Source organism: Uloborus diversus, chromosome 7 (assembly GCF_026930045.1).
Source record: "Uloborus diversus isolate 005 chromosome 7, Udiv.v.3.1, whole genome shotgun sequence".
Classification (NCBI taxonomy): Eukaryota; Metazoa; Arthropoda; class Arachnida; order Araneae; family Uloboridae; genus Uloborus; species Uloborus diversus.
In genome coordinates, this window is record NC_072737.1 from 28,096,824 (window position 1) to 28,117,550 (window position 20,727).

The 20,727-nt window shown below is 33.8% G+C and overlaps 1 protein-coding gene across 1 annotated transcript in view; it reads right to left on the bottom strand.

The window, feature by feature from the left end:
• LOC129225980 (uncharacterized) overlaps positions 1-20,727 on the bottom strand; it is an 81,137-nt gene that overhangs the window by 23,353 nt on the left and 37,057 nt on the right. The window contains exon 2 of the mRNA XM_054860551.1: positions 79-207. The gene's annotated coding sequence lies outside the window, so the exon portion shown is untranslated. The remainder of the gene's footprint in view (positions 1-78; positions 208-20,727) is intronic.

The following is a 20,727-nucleotide window of genomic DNA, read 5'->3' on the forward strand; positions in this document are numbered from 1 at the left end:
ACATGGATGAAAGTAACTTTTACCGTAACTTTTCCGAAATTTTTTTAACAGTGTAAGAGCAAGAAATAAATCACTTACCAGATTGCTAGCAAAGCCTTCTGAAGGAATTAAAATGCTCAGTATTTTTCTTTCAACTTCATGCTGATTTCAAATCACAAAACAAAGTAAAGGAGTTGTAATCGATGAGAAGTGCAGATTTTCATTTTCCTGGGGGGAAAAAACTCTATTAGAAATGGAATGAAACTCGCATTCATAGTGATGTACAATAGAAAGTCGAAAATCCGAACTAATAGGGATCAGGGTCCAAAAATATGATATTTCCGAAAATATCCGATATTTTGATATATATCCGATATTTTCAACCGGCACAAATTAAAGTCTTCAAAATAGTAAATGCATCCTCAAATCTCTCTCTCTCACTTTTTCTTTTCTTACATTATTATTACAATATGTAGACTTAAATCTAACGTTAATGAAGTTTAGCTGTTTTACTCATTTTTCTTGTTAGCTACTTTTACAGTTATATGATTCAGAAATAAAAAAATGCATTATCTGGTGCACAGTCATAAGATATTTTCTTTTTTCGAAAAAATGGTCAACAATGAACGCTATCTACTGGAGTTTAGGGTTAGTCCACTGGATTTAGGGTTACAATTTCAACTATCAAGATATCACCAAACAGGCAATTGATTCGTTCAAATGTAGTAGTAATTTTTCACACGTGATACCTTAACGGGCGATTTTCTATTATACTAATAGTGCCTTCGAGTGAGCAAGACTGGAAGATTTGATTTAGACTTGACATGTGAAGACTAAAAATGGAAAACGCAGTAAATGCCAAATAACAAATTTTACAGGGCATCAAAAATAAAATTACAGGCTGATTGTAGCACTTACTGCATTTTCCATTTTTAACACAACTACTTTTAGGGGGGATAGGCACATAAATCGTTTACCACAGTGAAATGCTTGGCATTTACTTCATTTTGACGAAAAAAAACCAAACAAAAATAAAGTCTTTGGCACTTACGCGTTTTCCAATTTCAGTCTTCATTTACTAATTCCGCGGGATCCCACAACACTGCGGGATTGAGAAGTTTGAATTAACTCTAATTCATTTTTCACATCTATTATATTAATATGAAACCTCCCGAAGTGTCCCTGCTCGCAACAAATGTATTGTTACAAATTCTGTAAATAGTAATTATTTTTGTGATTAATTTGTCGTAATCTAGCTAAATTTGGCGTTTATTAAATTATCTTTCATTTAAAATTATTATAGTAACGTAACCTGTAGTTTCTTGTAATGAATATACAGCCCCCGTACATTCGACTGAAGTATACGGTCCCCCTATTTTTCATTGATAAGGTTTATGAATGAATAAAAAGAAAATAGAAGGAAACTTCGGGAATCTTGTGGAATTTTTGAGAGGTCTCTTTCGATGTCTATAAATAGCCGTGCCGCATGATAAAAAGTCAGCCTCGATTGAGAAGTTGTACTGAGAGTGTATTAGCTCTGTTTATTGCGAGGCATTTCCCCATGTTGTTTTGCGTATTTGGATGTAAATACGTGTGTAACCGTTGAGTTTACGGTGTTGATTGATATTTGCTTAATTGCTGATGATTAATTTAGCAGTTGTTAACGATCTTTCCTGTACATAGTGTAAATAAATCTCCTGTTTTCTCAAGAACTTTGTCGTCATTACAAGAAAGTGGGAAGTCGCACCGGATCCGTAACAGTATCTTTTTTAGATTTTTTCCTCTCTCTAGTCCCTCAGAAGAATGTTAAGGGAAACTATATAATTCTCTTTCCCCTCCAAATCCAAATAATGACTATAAAACTGTCGAAAACTGAGAAAAAAAAAAAAAAAAAAAAAGGAGGGTAGGGGGAGCCAATTTCAAAACGCGAAGGGTGATGGGGGGAAAATGGTAAAAATATTTGGATTCAGGGAGTCATTTTCCAAACGTATGAGCAATAATGGTGTCAGACGTATTTTATTTTATTTTTTTATTTTTTTTGCGCGCAGTGCAAAATTATAGAAGAGAACGAACGACTAAAGGAAATAACCACAGTCATTCATTTATCAGGGCTCGTAACCCAACCATAATGAATCGTAAATATTTTTGACATATTATGCATACATATTCATAAAAATGGCTAAATTTTCTTTCTATCAACAGACAGCGAAACTCATATTTGATACAGAATAAATGGAAGAGCCGAAACAGTTCCCACCATCATTCGATTCGGATCATAAACCTCTTCCTTAGAAGATAATTCCAGTAGCAGTGATCAATAAAACAAGATTAAGGCTTCAAAGCAACGCAGTTATCAACAAATATAACTCTTTAGCTGATGACAGCATAAGACGTGTCGTAAATTTTTACTAGCTGTGTGGCAAAGCTTTTAAGGGCTGAAAATATAGACTGTACAGGAAGGATTATTAGCAATAAATAGGCTAACGGAGCAGCAACATCAAAACTCCATCCCTTTAAGTAGTACTTTTGAATCTAAAAAAAAATGTTTCTTTAACCCATCATTGTCTGCATCTTTTTTAGATGTAATGCGAAAATAAGTATAACATTCAAATGCTATCTAATCTAAAACATCTTTAACGCATTCGTCAAACTTTTATGAATGTTACCAAAACCTATCACAAGTTTAAAGTACAGCTGTTAGAATAGAAAAATAGAGCGATGTATGATCATAGCCCGGATCATTGAGCAATAAAACAAAAATTAGTTTTTTTGTCGTTTTTCCACGCATTATCTCCAAGGTATGTCTTATTTACTTAACATTAAACAGTTTTGTTCCATAATTTTACCAAATACTGAGAAACCTACATCAGAAGTAAATATTTACTAATAATAAAGCTGAAAGTTTCTCTGTCCGGATCTCTGTGACGCGCATAGCGCATAGACCGTTCGGCCGATTTTCATGAAATTTAGCACAGAATTAGTTTGTAGCATGAAGGTGTGCACCTCAAAGCGATTTTTCGAAAATTCGATGTGGTTCTTTTTCTATTCCAATTTTAAGAACAAAATTATCATAAGACGGACGAGTAAATTACGAAATTATCATAACGTGGAACCGTAACATGGGCACAAGTCAATTGGCGAGATACGAAATTATCATAACGTGGAACCGTAACATGGGTACAAGCCAATTGGCGAGATAATTCACCATACATAATTCACCCATATTTGTAAATATACAGGCGAACCAAAAGACCTTCTAATTTAAGATTTTGTTCTTTTTCTATTCCAATTTTAAGAAAATTTTACCAAGCAAATTATCACAATTTTTAAAGCAAATTACGAGTAAATTACGAAATTATCATAGCGTGGAACCGTAACATGGGCACGCAAATGAATATAGCAAATTGGCGAGAAATTCATTATCCATTATTTGTAAATATACAGGCGAACCAAATGACCTTTTAATTTTCTAAAACGGGCAAAGCCGTGCGGGTACCACTAGATATGAAATAATAGAAGAGGCAGAAAAAGTTCTAACTTCTTCAATAGTTTAAGATCAAGACTAGAATTAAATGGTAAAAGTAAATAGTTTTATAAATTGAATCAGTGGCAGATTTACCATGTTGTAAATATCCCAATTGCGAGGGTCATGAACTGTCATGACCATAGGGGACCCAAAGGGATGCAACAATGCAAGTAATAAACGTTCTACGTAGTTCTGTTATACACAAAGGGTCCGCCCCCCCCCCCAAAAAAAAATGTATTGCGACGCGGCTACAAAACTGTTAGTCCGCCAAATTTTATTTACTAGATACTGTGTGAACGAATTCTTCTATTTCTTCATCAGGCTAACTTTAGTCTTGGGGGGGGGGGGGCTGTCCATAATGAAGTCACACTTTTTTCAAATATTTTGACCTCCTAAACCCTTTGTCGCAAATTGTCACACTTCATCTTACTCGATTTTGGGGGAATGTGAGAACTTAATTTAAATGTTTTTGAGTTGTCATCACATTTCTAGATTTTATTTAATTAGAAGTATTTTCTTCTTCTTCTTAATAAAATTTTCAATAAAGGGAAAATATTCATTTTTTTTTCCAAATTTGTAGATACCTAGTTGTGGTACTGCCCAGTCGACAATATTTATATACACATCGGATTTTGATGACGATAAGGAAGCTCCCCCCCCCCCTTTACGACTAAAGTGTGAGGCGGCATTTAGTCAAATTTATAGTGGAACTTGAAGATCACACCGTTAAGTCCCCGCCCCCAGCTAGCGATTTTTAACACGGCATTTCTTCGCAAACCGGATGTCATTACATATAAGATGATCCCCCCCCCCCCCCAAAGATACTCATATATCATTTTATAATATTGTCGGAGAAAATTAAACTATTTCCCCCTTCTGCCTTATATATCACATATCTTTTTTTTCTTTTCCACTCTATTCATTTGTAGTGTCATTTGGTACGGTGTGAAAAAGTTTGTCAATAACGTTCCCTGAGCATGCGAGAAAAAAGAAAGAAAAACGCATACAAAAACTTTTTGAATCATGAAAGGAAATTTAGAGCATAGACCGTCCCAGATAACTGCAATAGCCTTTCACTGTCCATTTTCAGAGTTATTCATCGGAACGCGGGACCGTTTCTGCGTCGAAGCTTAAATCGATAGACGACTTTAATTTCAGAGAAGACTGAACGAGAATCATATTTCCCGTCACTATCTAATGGATTTTGTTTCAAGTAATTCGAAAGGATTTGACTCATATATATGATTGATTCTTGGGATTTTATACTTGGCACGGAGGTCGGAAAAGGAGAATCATATATGAAGTTGGCAGTTTATTATTAGTTGGTAACAATAACATGTTATTGAAAGTTGTTTAATAAAGTATGGCCATTTCACAGTAATTTGTTCAAAATGGAGCCAGCAACGAAAGCCATACATGTGATACTCTTTAAAGACAAATATTTGAAGCCAAATGTTTTAAATCGCGAAAATATGTTGGTTATTTCGAATTCGCATGAGTATTTATAGAGATATCCAGTATTTAATCGGAAAATTGTTAAAACTCATGTTGAGAACTCTACAACGCAAGACTTGATAAAATCTTTCATATCTCACGAATGATGATTTTTTTTTTTTTTTTTTTTTTTGCTAGAAATGAGAAAATACGAAGACTATTTAACCCCTCACAGACTTTTTGAGTTAAAAATATTAATTTTTATTTGTGTTATAAATTCTGAAATTTTTTATCAATTATTTTATTATTTTGTTTATTTTACACATTTTTTTGTATTTTCAGAAATTGTATTACTTAGCAGTAGGTAGCCAGAAGATACTTTCAATTTAGTTGTTATGTACCCATTTTCATCTTCAGTTGTTGATTCATCATTTTATTCTTCATAAAAACAAGAATGAAGTCCTCAGCTGATTTGCCGAGGTGAAACCTTTCTCCGCATGCTAACTTTCAGCGTAGTGCCAAAAGATTCGTTTAGCGCCTTACCTTTTCGGTTTCATAAAAATAAAAATCCAGGATGCAGTGGCCACTAAAAATAAAAATGTGACTGTATAACTAAGTTACAAGTGTCTTCTGGTCACCTGCTGCTAAATAAAATTTAGAGTTTGCAAGTCAACCTTACAAAAAAAGTTCCTGAAAAATTCTCATTTTTTCAAATGCCTATAAAAAATGTGAAACATAAAAGTGAAAGCTCTCCTTTTCAGGGAATGTAGTGTTCAGTAATAATAATCAACAATAGAAAAAGAATTTCAAAAAAATTTGAAATTGGCATTAAAAAAAATAATTAATCCAAAAATGTTTTTTTTTTAATTTTAATTTTTTTAAAAAGACTGCGGAAAGAAAAAGTAAACATATTTTTCAAAATGGTGCACATACTTTAAAACAGAAAAAAAACTTTTTAAATGAAACAAACTGCAACAAGATATTTATACCGTTTCAGAGATCAGGGGCGTAGCTAAGGGGGGGGGGGGTTGGGGACAACCCCCCCCCCCCGAAACGTTAGTCTCAAAAAAAAAGAGAAAAAGTGGGAAGAGAAAGAAAAAAAGAAGAAAAAGAAAAAAAATCACTACGACTTTTTTCTGTGTAACAAAGGTCAAAAATTCACTTCGCTCCCCCCCCCCCCCCAATTTGAGTGAAATTTGACACTTCGCTTTAGAAATGAGATTGTTTGTTAAATCCACGTATAGGCAGCCTTTCTTTGTCATAGATTCTGCAAATTGTTAAATATGTTTAATTTTATGAGTCGCGCAGTGGGAATATTGCATACAGTCGAATCTGTATATTTCGAATTTCACATTAAAAAAAATCGAGATAAAGAGGTTTTGAATTATGGAGGCTTTAAGAAACTTTTTATAGAAATTTGAAAGATGATGGTGAAAATTTGAAATCGATGCTAAAGACAATATGGGCTCTTGATTAAAATTCCCCTTTATTAGTTTTGTTAGGTATTTATTCTATTATTACATTATTAAGTGCTTTATTGTGAGTTTAAGGAATCATTTTGACAGTAAAAGAAACTTTAAGCACATCTTTTTCAAGAAAAGTCTTTTATTGCTTTTTGGTCCCTGATTTTTTTTTTTTTGGATTCATTATTTATCCTCTTGAGGTTAGCAATTGCAGCAAATCTAACTTGGCCAGTAGTCTACGATTTTCCGTTTTTCATCACTTGAAAAAAAAAACTTATACTTTCTTTTCACTCCTATCATTTCGGTTTTCTAAGGAATCACAATTTTAAGAAAGAGAGCAACCAAAGAACAGTACTAATCCAGATAACAAAGCGAAATGGCTTTTAACTTGAATGACCTTTAACCATGAACTTTAATGTTCATCTTAACATGCCAAAACTGTGAATTTCACCCCTTAACTCTTCTTCCAAGAAAGTGCGCGAAACGTCTGTCCTTTGGTTAATCTTCCTGGAAAGCCTATTCGTGGAACGCATTTACTGCCTCCTCAGCTCATGAAGACAATTCCTCTGTTTCTGAGTTGAAGAACATGTTTTTGTTTGCTGCTTTGAAGATCATTGGGCTTCGAATCCGAAAATGATAGCATAACCGGAATTCGAGACCATAGAGGTTTTTGTTGGTGTGGTCTCGTGTGTGTCATAGGTCATAGTCAAAACAACCTTTGCTAACCAGAGTATCCATTGCAATCACATTGATTCTTCAGCCAGTATTTACTGCGTATTCTTTTGGAAACGTACAGTCTGTTTAAAGTAGTACATTCTAAGTGAAAGTTGCTGCATAAGGAAACGAACAAGACCGATAACAAGCTTTTTTCAACTCAAAGAACAAAATTAAAATGACGAAAAGGATTGCTCTAAAAAGAGAAAGTTAACGTCGTCTGAAGAAAACGAAGTACAGTCTGCAAAGCAGCGTTAGTCTCATCGGACCCTTCTGAAGGTAATTTTATTTTAATTCAAAAGAAAAACTGCATAGCATTACATGAATAAAATGTTTAAAAACGAGATGAATCTAGATTATTTCTATTAGCTTGGTTCGGATTAAAAAGTAGAAAATAAAAGACTACTGTTTATAATACCCGAAAATTGCTGTTGCTCTCTCAAATAGATATTTATGTAAATTCTAAAGCAGCTAATAAAATTAAAAATAAATATCTTTATAGATATATTTTCATAAATATAATATCTTTATAGTCTGACCACCGATGAGATTGAAAGTCAAACATCCAGTTTACAGGCGGAAATGGAAGTATCTATTAGCTTTTAGGGATGCCAGCTTTTGTAGATGTGTGTTAGCCTCTAAATTAAGCAGTCACACTGAAATGAACGGAACACGCTCATCAGATGTTTGATTTCCCCCTGATTTGGATAGACTGGTTTTGACAAGACGTTGCTAGAAAATTTCACTTTAAATTAAATGGAGGGAAAAGAAAAAAAGTTGAATTTTCCATAACATTAAAAAAATAAAAAATTCTTTGCTTTTGTTTTGTTTGACACAAGTATCGGAATTGGGGCACGCCATTCCAAAGTATGTAAGATTCACCTCCCTCTTATTTTTTTTAATACTAAAAAAATTTACACACAAACTCACACACACACATATATACATATATATATATATATATATATATATATATATATATATATATATATATATATATATAAAAGAAGAAACCCCCCCCCGAAAGTCGGGTCTAGCTACGCCTCTGTCAGAGATAAAATTTCATATTCTTAACAAACAATGGAGCTCCTCGAAAACACTTGTTTCTCAAAGGCTTCATTATGGAAATCCTCTCTTCTTCCGTTTTCAACCAATTTTAAAGTGAATTGGCCCACGTATGAATGTCAACAATCTTGAAGTGCCTAATATTATTATTAAGAAGTTTCATAACTTTTAAGTTTTCGATATTTAACAATATTTTTGCCTGTCATAAATACTCTTGAAACGACATTCTCAATACTTTTCAAGATGCAGAAAATCGTCAGCGCCCGTGTCATATGATTATGCGGCATGTAAATTGGGTAATTGTTTGATCATCCGCCAAATTAAGATCCCAATGCAGTTTCGCATCGAAGGGAGTTCACGTTCCTCCATCTGGTGGAAAGTGGGCTTCAAACTTATCCGTGCCACCGACATCCGCGCATTAATGGTGACACATGAGAGTCAGGATGCCATTTCAGGGAATCGCACTGGGTTGACACCTAGTACCATCCTAGTAGACACCTTAGGTTAAGACGTCTAACGCAGCCCCATTAGAATGAGAGGGCCATTTTCAAAGCCTCGAATCACTTGAGCGTCTATTCATCCTCTTTAGAAATAAAAATTTGCATTTTGTCTATTATCTTGGAATAATTCAATAAAAAAGTTAGGCAGCTCATTAATTTTAAAAATGAAAGAACAGTAATATTTTAGGAAATGCTTTACATTTATGAAACATTAAAATTACTAAGTTGACATCAAAAATAAATTTTGCTTTGTTTTTCCGGAATTTAGCTTTAAAATATTGCTTATTGTTTGATTTTGAAGAAAACTTCTAACAAAATACGTACGAAAAACCATATGTAAAACAATTAAAGGAAGTGGAATGTATTGATATTTAGGAAATTCTGCAAACAAAACCGCTCATTGATTCCAAACAAAACAATTTCATTCATTTTGTTTTCTCCCGGAAAAACTAATTATTCAAATGCAAACACTAAAATGTTTCGTGAACCTCTCTTCTCCGATTTCGACGCTGAAACTTTTTCCCCCGCTTCCCTATAAATCTTAGCACTTAGAAACATTTTTACGCGACCGTAATTATGCGGCTGAAAGCCAGAACAAAACGCTTTTGTCAAAGAAAAGCAGCATAAATTACAGATATTACTGCTGAGTGAATGGCATCAAAGTGGTACGCAGACGATGGAAAAGTTGAACTCCCACCAGTGCATTTGGAATTTCGCTCAATATCACTCTGCCTTGTTTGGCTTTCTATTTTTATCTGTTTTGAAGCCTTTGGGAAATTAAAAGAATCCTTTCAAAGGCATATCCAGATTTTATTTCTGCTTGCTATTGGCTACATGACTTTTCTACTTGTGTTATCGTAATTGGATTCTGAAAGCTTTCTCACGGTAGTCTTGTAATAACAGTTTTCCTCTACTCCGGCAACTTTTAAGTTTAACTGACCCACTTTTTACTTTTGTTTCCGCAGAAAAACTTAAGGTTCTAGTTACCTCTAAGTAGTATATTTATGGGTTAAAATGGAAAGAGGAAAGAGACATTTTTTAGTGGATTAATTATTTCAAAACTAAAAAGATGCGGTTGCATGCATGGGAGTAGCTAGAGGGAGGCAGGGAGGGGCAGCTGACCCTCCCTAGAAGGGAGTCTGGCTCCCACGCTCTTTCCAAATGTCACCAAAGATAACTTAAAATTACAATTTTAGAACTTCAATTTCGAAAATTTATCGGGGCAGAGCCTCATAACCGCTTTTTCGGCCCTCATCTGATCAGAAGTAGCATTTGTTTTTTTCTTTAATGGTTGAGGATGACTATAATTCAAGACATATCAGAGGTCCGTACATGGGGTGGGGGGGGGGGCACCTAAAAACCACTATCTTGTGCCTGTGCTTGCCCCTCTCTAACGGGAATATTGGCTACGCCCAAGGTTGCATGGTTAAATATGTGCCTTAGAGGGGCATTAGCATTGACCGATTGAGAATCAACTGATTTACGCTTTGACTTGGTCCAATTTAATAATGCATAATGCTATTACAAGACTTTGATTTAACTTCTCTCGTTTTCGAAGTTTATCTTATCACGTTCAGCCGTGAGGCAACAGTGAGAAATATTTCAGTTATGAAGTAGGATTTTAAGAATTGGGGGGAATCGCTAGAATTCAATATGTTCATAGGAAACATGTTCAACAATCAAGCTTCAATTAAAAAAAAAAAAAAGTAAAATTTACAGTTAGCGTCTAGGAAAGAACAATTTTATGACCCAAAACTTAAAGATATCTTGGGATTTTTTTAAGTACCCCCCCCCCCTCCTCCTTTGAACTGCTGAGCATCAAAGGATCTGTGTGTTAGGTTTGGCAAATATCCGATTCCATAAACTGTGTAGTTGTGTAATTAACATACACACGCACACAGACACACACACCTAAAACTACGTACATAAACATATCTAGATATTTGAATTATGAAGGCTAATTTTTAGAAATGGTTGAATCTTAGAATTTACCGTGTTAAAAAATATATTGGGTTTGGAGTCAGTTTTTTTGGTTAAGTTTGTGAAATTCGCCATGTTTATAAGAAATAAATGAACAGTAATAGTGTAAATAACCACGTATATTAAAGAAATGTGTGTTTTTCATTGTGCTTTTGAATGTTATTTACAAATCTACTGAGTGAAAAGATTTCAGATTGTGGATAGAAATAACAAACGTGGCATTTCACGAATGCTACATTTTTCATTATGCGAACTTCAGTATTATGTGCATGTGTACCTTAAAAATAGTTACTAACCACGGAAGGTTATTTTCATAGTAAACACACTTCTCAAAGAAATGTGCCGCTCCACCATATTATCATTAATTTTTTCCCCCAAGCCAGGCGTTAACTTTTTCCGATCCTTTCTCTTATAACGAGTATATTAAACTGACAACTATTTACCCTTTTTGTGGCGAAAGCTTGTTTAACTTTCTTACTTTACACGCATTGCATTAGCTTCGGGTGAAAAGGGCCGTCAGGCGTGGCCTTAACTTCATTATTTGCCTCCTTCATTCCCTTTCAAACTGGTTCGAGTAATCGGTAAAATAATACGGATCATTAACTTGACTCATTTGTTTGCAACGTGATATGACTTATCCATTTTTCGTTGAGAAGTAAAAAAGTGAATATTTTTTAGTGTTGAACCGATTGATTCCTTCGTTATCAGCTGGACCAGGATGCCAATGGCCTAATACTGCCCTAGAAAAATGTAAAAAAGCCTTAAAAACTCAACAGAAACTACCTTAAATAAGTAATACCCTATTAAATTACCAAAAAAATGTTTTAATTAGCTTTTTTTTTTAAATCCGATTTTAAATCGTGACTTGTGTTTATAAAAAATGCAAAAATATGTATTCTGCTACTATTATTTAAAAAATAATGTAATTTATAAATAAAATGAATGTAAATGACTTCCGATTTTGAGTAAATAAGAACTTGAAATCAAAACAAAATCTTTTGTCCAAATGCTATCGCTTAAATTTTGTACAATTCTGTTCAACATGTACACTTGGAGCTCACTTAAAATAGCAAGATCCCAAAACAGAAATTTTTTCTGTTTGAAAATTTGCTCATAAATCGCTCAAAGTTTGCTTGAAAGTATGACAACCGATGTTTTTCTCTTTAAAAGCAAAATGCTTTTAAGAATGGAAAAAAATCGTACTCCGAAGTTCCAGAAAAAAATTTATAAGACGGAACGAAAGACCTTAAAATGTTCAAACAATCTTTTTTTTTTTAAGTCACCTAAAAAGTCAAATTTAGGCATTTCTGCCGTGGGCAGATGAAGGACTGTAAGTGCGGAGGGTTTTTTTTTTTTTTTTTTGAGCAATCACGATTGCTTATTGCTTTCATATGACTGTTTTTGGCGTCCTATCATTTTATTTTCCCGCCAGCACCCTCTGCAGCATCACAGTCGACCGGCTCCTCACGATGCTGCTCCTACAGCGAAAGCGTCCATATGCTGCACACATGCGCATACATACACAATTACACGCACGCACACGCACGCACACACACACATACACACACATAACTACCCTCACATTCATGCCTGCACAGAGACACAAACACATATGCCTACACACACATACCCCCCGGCACACAAACACACATACCTCCCCCCCACTCACAAATACGCACGCCTACATACACGCACACACTCGTGATTGCGAAAAACATAATTTGAATTCAAGATGACAAAATTCAAATTAATTAATTAATTTTTTTTTGACATCTATTGTACGTAACCTATATTGTATAAGCTTGCTTATTTGGTTTCCGCTGAAAAAGAGCACGAAAAAAAATGTCAAATTTCAACACTTTCCTTTTAGTATGGAATCCAAAACACGTTTCTTCAAATATCTCAAAATCTCATTTCTGCACAAACTTCCATCTACCTGCCAATGACAGATTTTTCCTTGGTTGCTATTTCTCTAAACTTGACGTAATGCAAAACTGGTTAAGAATAGTAATATACTATTACTTGTGCAAAGATATTTATTCATTTTTAAACTTATCGTTGTCTATTATGTTTTTATACTTCAAAACAACTAAATTTAAATTAAAAAAAAGTGAAAAATTAGGTAAAAAAATTTAAGCTAATAAATCTAGCCTTTAAGCATATCTCTTATGTTTCTTATCCTAATATTTTCTCGCATAAAATCTACGTAGTCATAAAAGTTTCTTTGTCTAATAGCAACACAATTATTTTGAAACTTTGCTATCATGTGTTTTAGTACTGCTAATAAGCACTAAAATCGTATCCATAAAGATTAATGAACGCTTTTTTCTTGCTTTTTTTCAGCGGATGCCAAGTAAGCTAGCTTGTACAATAGATGACAAAAATGCAAAAAAATAAATGAAGAAATAAATAAAATAAATAAATAATAAATAAATGAATAAATAAATAAATAACTGCATTTGTTTTTATTTTTTATTTACTGCCTTTTACCTGCACACGGCAGTAAAGTACAGTAACTTTCATTCATTGTATAAAACAATACATTTTTGTTAACCAATGGTCGAATGCTTAAATTTGTGTACTATTCACACACACACAGTTGCCGAATATTCAGCCAAACCGAATATTCAGTTTTACGTCCAAATAGGCAGTATATCGAATACCAACCGAATACAGTAAAACCTGTCTACAACGATACTTGTTGGGACCTAAAAAAATATTGTTATACGGTGAAACCTGAGTATAACAATACTGTCTATAACAATAAAACTGTCTATAACGATATTAGACAGGTTTATTGTTATAGACAGTATTGTTGTACACAGGTTTCACTGTATTCAGTGCATTCCTAATACACTTTTCCAAAAATCACGCTAAAAGACTTCTTTATTCATGCTCCTGAGTAACTTACAAAGTAGAAAAAGTTTCTCAGTGTAAATTATTCTTAATTTAATTACACTTCAGTGTGTGTCAGTGTGTATGTGTGTTTCCCGAAATAGAATCAAGTCGCTTTTATGAGGAGCAGCACTGAAGAACTCGGTGCTGGTGGCTTTTAAATCAATTCCGGAGAGTGTCATTATTCTCGGAAATTGGGATCCGTGTGAAGTAGCAACGACACGTTTTCCCCTTTCTATTTCGGGGCTGTGGTTGCGAGATCTTGCGCTCTTTGGTAATTTGCAGGTTCTGAATGACAATTTTATGGGTTGAATATGTATGCTCGATTGTCTCTTATCTGTCACGTGTCAAAAGATTCGACCAAAAACGTGCGGAGCATACTCCTGCGGAATCCGGGTTAAAAGGATGTGCTGGGGCGTAGCTTTTGAGTTTGCAAATGAATATACTGTCCAGTATAGTAGGGTCAAGTGGGGGAAAGTGGTCAGTGGGGTAAAGTGGTCATAAATCAAATAAAGAATAAATGAAATATAATCGAAATAAATGAAAGAATAAGGGTAATTTTTTTACTTCATTTTACAAAAAAGAAGGTATTGTATTCGCGAAAAACATTTCACTCAAAAATCGACCTTAATTTCCATTTTACTCACCCCCGAATGAATATTGATTTTCTTTTTCGACTCGACCACATGTGGATAAGTGCCTAAGAACGTATAGACAAGCAAAATATCCATGTGATTCCCGAGTTAATTACAACGAATTTTCTCGCGACGTCTGTATGTACGTGTGTATGTATGTGCGTATGTATGTCGCATAACTCAAGAACGGTAAGTCCTAGAAAGTTGAAATTTGGTACGTAGACTCCTAGTGGCGTCTAGTGATGCACCTCCCCTTTTGGTTGCATACGGGTTTTTGCCACTTTTTGGGGAGAGGGAAATCATAGTTAATTTCGATGTAAATTCAAGTGGTGTTATAATTTGGCGGACACTTGGTGATATATCGCCAGTCTTTTGGTCGCCAAGTTTTGTCGTGGCGATTTTTTTTTTTTTTTAATTTGTTTCAATTTGGCCACTGTTGGTGATATTCAGAGAGTAAACTCCTGAATCACATTAAAATTACCAGTAATGGGGAAATGGCATTAAATTGGAGTAAAAGGAAGTCATGTGATGCACACATCAGCTCGTTCATTTTAGATTTTAACAATTGAGGCAGTGAGAAGCAAAGGGATGTAAGTGACAAAATTTAAAATTTGGAGATTGCTAGTACACAAGGTAAGTGGACCTTTCCTCTGTTTTGGGACAAGAGACAGTACTAGTAGCTCTGGTAGGTGCTGTTATACAGCATAAATTGTTAAAACTTTTCAATAAAAGTCTACCACGAACCTTATCTTTAAACGCGTTTTACTCAAAACTTGTAAATGTCCACTTGCATCACTGCTTTTCACTGCCTCAATTAAAAACTATATTCTGAATTCAAAATTTTGAAAATGGCAGTATTTTATTTAGCGAAAAAATTCGTTTTGTGTGCACAAGAAGCATTTAAAAATCTGAACACTTCTTTTTAACTTTTTTGTAACATTTTGTTTACTAAACTTTTTAGCAGATTGGTTGTGCAAGCAGAGCTTACCGGATGTCTCCAGAGCACGTCTGCATAAACAGCTAAGCTGAATTCATTTTATAAAATATTTCAGAACAACTTAAGTAAGATAGGGTAAAGTGGTCACAGGTTAAGCTTAACATATATCCTTCATTTAAAATTATTTAACTTTCACTTTTATGGCAGATATCAGTGAAATAGTAAGTTTACTAATCATTTTTTTTTTTTTAAGTTAAACTGAATTAAATACAACTGAGTTTAAATTTGATGTAGCAAATCGATCGAATTAAAGCAATATTGTAATCATATAATATTTGAGAAAAGAAATCGTCGAATTTTTCATGCGACCACAGCTTTCGGTAGTTGAAGAAGGGAACAAGCGTCAACACAATTTCCTTGAATTTGTTCCCTTCTTCAAACTACCGATTCAGTTTATTCTAGTAGAATAATTTATGCCGACCCCCTTCCCCTCTCAAAATAAATAAATAAATAAATCATGTGTTAAATATCAGTAAAAACAAGAAACTTAGAAATAGAAGTATTTCGCATACATTGAATAAATAGATAAAGCTTGATTCCGCCTCCCCTCCCCCTTTTTTTAAAATTAAGTAATATTTTTTTGGAACTCTATTTGAGTGTAATATTTTCTTATCATGTAATTTAGGTAGCTTAGACATTATTCAGACGCTATCTTAATATATTTCGGAAAAAATTAAACATTGCAAATTGTCACAACTTTCCTGATGATATTGATGAAATCCAGGAGCGAAATATGATTAAAGTTCTTGGTGAACCAACTTTTGACCATTGTTTACCATCAAAAATTTGTTTAAATAAAGTTAATTTCTTCAAAAGCACTACGTGTGTGGAGCATAAAAAAATCACGGTCATTTATGATGATTTTTGATTAATTTTTTTAACATGACCACTTTACCCCACTCCAGATCATGAACACATATGAAAAAGAAAATACTATTAAGCTATTTAAATCCTTTTTTTCCTTCCGAAAATTCAGTGCAGCCTGTCTTTATTAATGCAATACGAAATAATGACAAAAAAATTGAAGTTTTGAAAGAAATTCCTGTATATATTATTTACTTAAGTTTAAAAACCTGTATTCAGTGACCACTTTGACCCCACCAGACCCTACTGAATTAAAATGCGAAATACGAGTGAAGTATTATTTCCATGTACGCAGTTGAAATTTGTTGGACTAGATTGAAAGAACACCATCGAAAAAAAAAAAAAACATTCTTGAAGGGGGAAAAAAATCTTATTTCTAATGGTGCTAAGAAAAAGAAAATTGATGGTAGCAAATTTGAGCGTGGATGATTTTGATCGCTACTTTGAACAACAATATGCTTTACAGAATTAATATTTAAGCTTCGCAACTAGAAACCATTAAAATCAGGTGTTTTATCAATAGAATTATCAAGTACCAACTGATGAATAAGTTTTGTACAGAATTTATGATAACCATAAATTCAATTCAGGAAAAACTTCACCGCCTAGTTTTGTCAAGAGTTTGCATGCGAGCTACACAAAAGCTAACGAGTTTCAATTCACAAAAATACTATAGTTAGGGTAAACCTAACCTGACAGCATTGAGAGGATACACTCATCCTAATCACAGTATTATGATGCTGCCAAGTTCCCAACTATAGAGGCATAATCCATGTCATTTTAGTCAAAACAAAAATCTTATCTTCATAGTTTCAGAGTTTTTTGAATGTTGCGTCAAAAATTGATGAAAAAGTAAGGAATGGGTATATTCAGGTTTTCTTCAAAAAAGATACAAGTTCTTGAGATACAAGCCGCCAAAGGTGGTGGCTCGGGCATCATTTCTCACTTGCGATTTTCAAAAAAAATCTTTTAAAGTTTTATCCAATGCATTTTAGCTGAAAACACGAGCCAAACACCGGTAATGAGTACATAGTAGAAATCTTGATTTGTTGTTGTTTAAAAAAAATATCTTCAAAATTTTAAGTAGGTGGAGTGCATCAAAAACAGTTTGTGCTTAGTATTCTCGAAAATCGTGGCCAGTGTCCTCAAAAACCGCGCCCAGTCTCCTCAAAAATCGCGCCCAGTCTCCTCAAAAATCGCGTCCAGTCTCCTCAAAAATCGCGCCCAGTCTCCTCAAAAATCGCGCCCAGTCTCCTCAAAAACCGCGCCCAGTGTCCTCAAAAATCACGCCCAGCGTCCTCAAAAATCGTGCCCTCAAAAATCATACCCAGTGTCCTCAAAAATCATGCCCAGAGTCCTCAAAAAACGCGCCCAGTGTCCTCAAAAATCATAGTCGTGCCTTGCCTCTTGATTGTAACTTCTTCAACGATTTGTGAAAATGAGTCTTAATGGTGAACGATAAAGATACACTTAAGGTTTCGAAAGGAGAATATAAGAGCATGGAGGTAGAAAAATCTAAATTGGTTAATAAGTGATAAATAGGTTAAGGCTACTTCGCATATCCTTGACCGCGCCCAATGTTTTTCCAGCTATTAGGTTCCATGTGGAAGACAAGAGTCGTTGGCATAGCACTCAAAATTCGAGTTTTCAAGCTGCAGCCTGCGGGTCACATGCAATTCGATAAAAATGTAGTCTGAGAAGCAAGCACAGAGCGAAAGAAATTGCAGAAGCTCAACCCGATTACTCATTTCACTGTATCAAGTCCACTGCTGCGATTGCCGAAACGGGGAAGAGAGAGAAATTTCTGTATAACAGAATTTCATGAAAATTTTAAAAAGACTGCATACAAAATGAATAAAGTCGTACATTTAAATGTTGGACATTTTTATGGGAGAGTAAATTCACAATAGCATTCAAACTGTTTTCGGTGGTTTCTTTAATTGATGAAAATTAAACATGAAATTGCTTTTTCTAACTATCTATCTTCTCCTATTTTTATTCCAAATTCTTCAAAAAATATTTACCTTATTTCACGTGGGATATCATAGAGTGTAGAAATTTAGGTGTTTAGGGAAAAAGTAAATTTTGTTGCCGGAAATATCGTTTCATTTGTGTAGTATGGCGGATAAACAGGATTTTTTTTTTTTTTTTTTTGTCTTTTTTATTTTTGTACCAAGAATCAAGGGTTTGAATTTCGCACATTGCGGCGGAGATTTTCTACTCCTGAATATTTTTTTAATCCACTAAAATCAAATAAATGTTTTAAATTTCAATAAACTTACAACATAACCAGATCTAAAATTTTGATTTGAGTTCAAAGTTACATGTTTTCTTCCCTTTACTGAAAAGAACAGGACTTATATTTTGTTGAAAGATTATTCACTTTGCTGCCAAATGTCTACTACAGTAAGAAAGACACAAATGCTAAAAGCTCGGGAAAAAAAGTACCATAAACAAAAATGGTGCTCCATCATATGGGACGGAAGCAGTGGCGTTACTACGGGGGGGGGGGGGGTTGCGGTCCACCCCGGGTGTCACCCATGATAGGTACCTCACTGGACGGAAGTAGGAGGCCGCCCTGGGTCTGGCAATCCAACCATTCAAAGCTTAAAACATATAGTAAAAGCTGAATTGGTTTTTGGAAATCAGATTATGATGTCAAAAAATATAAAAATGGTTGTATGTTTACGGGGTTGGATCTTAGCCAATTTTGGCACTGAGGTCGTTTGATACTCAGGAATTCACAAAGTTTTTTTTTTTTTTTTTTTTTGAATATTCAAAAAATTCAACGAGGCCAAAACTAAAATTTTGAGTTATAAATTGCTCTTTTTCACACGTAGACGGGAAATTTCACTTAAAAAAATATTTAAGCCTGATTGTTGAACATGAGTCACTTGGCACAACTTTAATTTTCAAAGTAAACCGTGCAATGCTAGGCAACGTCACCTTGTTAGACGTGATAAGGAAGTTTAAGCATCAATCCTTAGCAAAGATAACTTTCATAGAAAGTGATGGTGCGAAATAGAGGTAAGAGATACAGATTTAAATAAATCCTATATTTGTTTAACTCTGTAGGAAATATATCTCAAGAAATAATTATTTTCTAAGAGATAAACACGAGACATTAAAACTAATGTTTTATCTACGGACATTGTAACAGTTACAGGTCGTTGCAAATGTTTTCAAAATACTACATACAGCAATCACTTTGATTAAACTAGAAGTCATAAGAACATTAAGGCCGCATCTGAATCCGAAACTCGGTATTTTTCGATCTGCGTCATTAGCCAAATAACTTGAGGTTAATAAATAAGAAGGTTTCATGCATTAAGAGAAACAGGAAATGTTTCTGATTAAATTTTAAGTCTCTTTTTCCCACTAATGGATATAAATATGTACTCTTCATCTTGATGGTTGCAAAAAATTTAATTAAAAGTTCTATTAAGATGTTTACGAACGATACTATCGGGTATTTAAAAGCACAAAGCAGTAGAATATGAAGATTATTTTTACTATAAGACTTTTTTGGACAACAAAAGTATCAATTGTGCTGTTATTTTACAAAAAAACAAGATGGTTATATGCAAGTAGATCGAACTACAAAACTTTCAATTCCTGTCATTCTCGCACAATTTTTTTTACTGTTTAAATGTTTTTTTTTTTTTTTTTTTTTGAGCAATACAGCTGAAGACTGCAACATGCATTTTACAAACGCTAAGAGGTTGAAAAAAAAAAAAAAAAAAAAAAAAAAAAAAAACACGTATATTTGAAAACAAAAGCATAAAACTTTACGTATTAATGAATTCTGGAAATCATCTAAAAAAGAACCAAACAAACCTAGTAAGACAATAGTAGTGTAAATATATTAGTGTAAAATGAATATTCATTTTGCTCTTGTATATCTCACAGGAGTTGGGAAAGAAATCATGTACTTTCAATGCTTTATCCCCCTAACTGCCCCCCCCCCAAAAAAAAGCTGGATAAACAACTTTTAACAAGCAACGTTAAAATTAAAAATTTAAAAAAACCCCGACTGAGTTGCAACTGTAGAATCAAGAGGGAAATTGAAAATCCTTTTAAAAGCCTTATACCATTAAAAATCAATTGCAAGCATTTAATTTGCTTTTTAATAGAAAAGGCAACAGATAAAAAATTTTAAATTTTTGCGTTTAATTTCCTTGTCGGCCAACAATGAATTCGGTTATCAATTGCGTGAAAAAAGGCTTAGCCGTTATTAAAATCTGCTTTAAAAAAACGTTATAATTCGAATTCTATGAAACATGGAAGTTCCAAACACATTCTATTAGAAGCGGAAAAAAATTCTCTTTATTTTCGTATTAAATTTTAAAATTTAACTGTTTTCACTGCAAAAAACCTTTTAAAGTTTTTTAATTAATATCTTCGTTAATTAATGTCATCCAAAGACGCAACCTAGCTAAGAACACTCTCGATCAACTCTCCTTTCGAACATTTTTTTTTTTTTTCAAAATCGGTCCATCCGTTTAGGCGCAGAGTGCCACAGATAGACACTCAGATACACAGACACGTCAAACTTTTTACCCCCTTCCTTTGTGTTTCGGGGGTTAAAAATTAGAAAAGACAAAATCAAGCTTTTCTGCCGACACAGTCGGAATTGGAGGACGTAAAACCGAAATGTTATCAGAAATGTGTTAAA